General features: G+C 47.5%; 1 protein-coding gene across 3 annotated transcripts in view; it reads left to right on the top strand.

Moving 5' to 3' along the window:
* LOC102753826 (chromosome unknown open reading frame, human C14orf159) overlaps nucleotides 1–1,912 on the top strand; it is an 80,046-nt gene that overhangs the window by 65,860 nt on the left and 12,274 nt on the right. The gene's annotated exons all lie outside the window — the stretch shown is intronic.

Below are 1,912 nucleotides of genomic sequence, written 5' to 3'. Positions count from 1 at the left end.
TCTTTCCCTTTAATATCACTATGCATATGTTTTATTTCCATACTTGCCAGGAGGTTGAGTATGGGCTCAGGGGTGGCATAACAGTATGGATATGCTTAATATTAAACACCTGAAAATGGCTAAGATGGTCAGTTCTATGCGGGTTGTTGTTGTTTTTCTTAACACAATTAACTTTTAAAAAAAAATTTTTTTTTTTAAGAGTATGGGCTCTGGAGGCAGCAGCCTGAGTTCACATCTTAGGCCCACCACTTACTAGCTGTGTGACCTTAGGCAGGTGACTTAACCCCTCTGTTCTGTTCCCCAGTTTTGTAAATGAAAATCATAATAAATGCCTATACCTCGCAGGCTTATTGTAAGGATGCCAGGGGCTAACCCATGTAAGGCTACACATTGTGAGCATCCCATTGAAGCAAGTCACTTTGTTCCATTGACTATAAGATGCCACTGATGACAAGAATTACCATTATTTTATATACAGAAAGAAAAACACTGCCATTTATATCTGTAAGATAGTATTGAGTGTAAGAGGCATCTCAGGTTCAGAGATGTAAGTGTAAAAAAAAGTGCATCATGGAATCAGTGGGCTACGGTATCATTATTATCATGTGATCTTCATCCATCATATCCTGATACATGACGTGTATTTTCATGCCGTATCTTTTGTACTCAGTGGGTATTTGGATTTTTTCTACCTTCTCCCTTCCTCTGGCAAATTCTACCCAGTCTACAAGGCCCACATTAAATGACACTTTTCCAAATCAGTCAAAATGAGTGCCCTTCTCAGTGCTCCCATAATCCTTTGCGAACCTCTCCTTCATGACTGTTCCACCCTGTGGTGAGCTGTGTGCACCGTCCCGCTCTCCCCTGATTGGGAGCTCCCCTTCCTTTTCTTTCTTTCTTTTATTTTTCTTTCTTTTTCTTCTTCCTTCCTCCCTTCCTCCCTTCCTCCCTTCCTTCCTTCCTTCCTTCCTTCCTTCCTTCCTTCCTTCCTTCCTTCCTTTCTTTCTTTCTTTCATTTATTGCTAATCCTCACCAGAGGACATTTTTTTCCATTGCTTTTCAGAGAGAGTGGAAGGAAGGGAGGGAGGGGGAGAGAAAGAGAGAGAAAAATTTTTGTGAGAGAGACACATCGACTGGTTGCCTCCCGCAGGAGCCCCGGTGCCCCGACTGGGTGGTGGGGAGCAAACCCACAACCCAGGTGGGTGCTCTTGACTGGGAATCGAACCTGAGATCCTTGGGTTTCCAGGCCGATGCTATCATCACCGAGCCCCACTGGCAGCCAGGGCACCCCACCTTTCTCAATCCTCTAGCACCTAGAGCTCCACAGGTCCTTAATCAATCCTTCTTCACCTGAGTGGAGAACTGACTCCAGCAGGTTTTGGAGAAGCGCCGGTGAGGTGGTCCCCAGAGTGGGAACTGGCCCTTTGGGGCTGGCGGATAAAAGAGGAAGGAAGGGCTGATACAAGTGAGGTGGCGGGGCTGTTGCCCGCCCCCCGAGGACAGGCGTCCATGCAGCCTGAGGTTTCGGGCAGCCATGCCATAGGGAAGGTTCTGGAACGGCTTCCTCGGGGGATGGCCTGAACCTTTTTCTCTGACGGTGGGTCGGGCGTTAACAGTACATAGCCCAGGCGGCTTAGAGCAGGGGTGGGGAACGGCCTGCCCACGGGCCAAATAAGCCCCGAGAAGTCATTTGGTCTGGCCCGGCCAAGGCAACCGAAGGCAGGACTCAAATTCAATAAATCTACGAGCTTTGTTCATAGCGACATAAACTTACATTAAGTGAATTATGTTAAGCGAACAGTGTTATAAATATCCAAATGGTGCTGGGCAGCAGTGCTTCTCACACTTTAACTGGAATCAGAATCACCTGGAGGGCTTATTAAAACTGCGTGGGCCCCGGGCCACGCCCCAC

This window comes from Myotis davidii, unplaced genomic scaffold (genome assembly GCF_000327345.1).
Source record: "Myotis davidii unplaced genomic scaffold, ASM32734v1 scaffold732, whole genome shotgun sequence".
Lineage (NCBI taxonomy): Eukaryota > Metazoa > Chordata > Mammalia > Chiroptera > Vespertilionidae > Myotis > Myotis davidii.
Note: the sequence above shows the minus strand (reverse complement) of the source record. Positions and strands in the feature narration are given on the sequence as shown.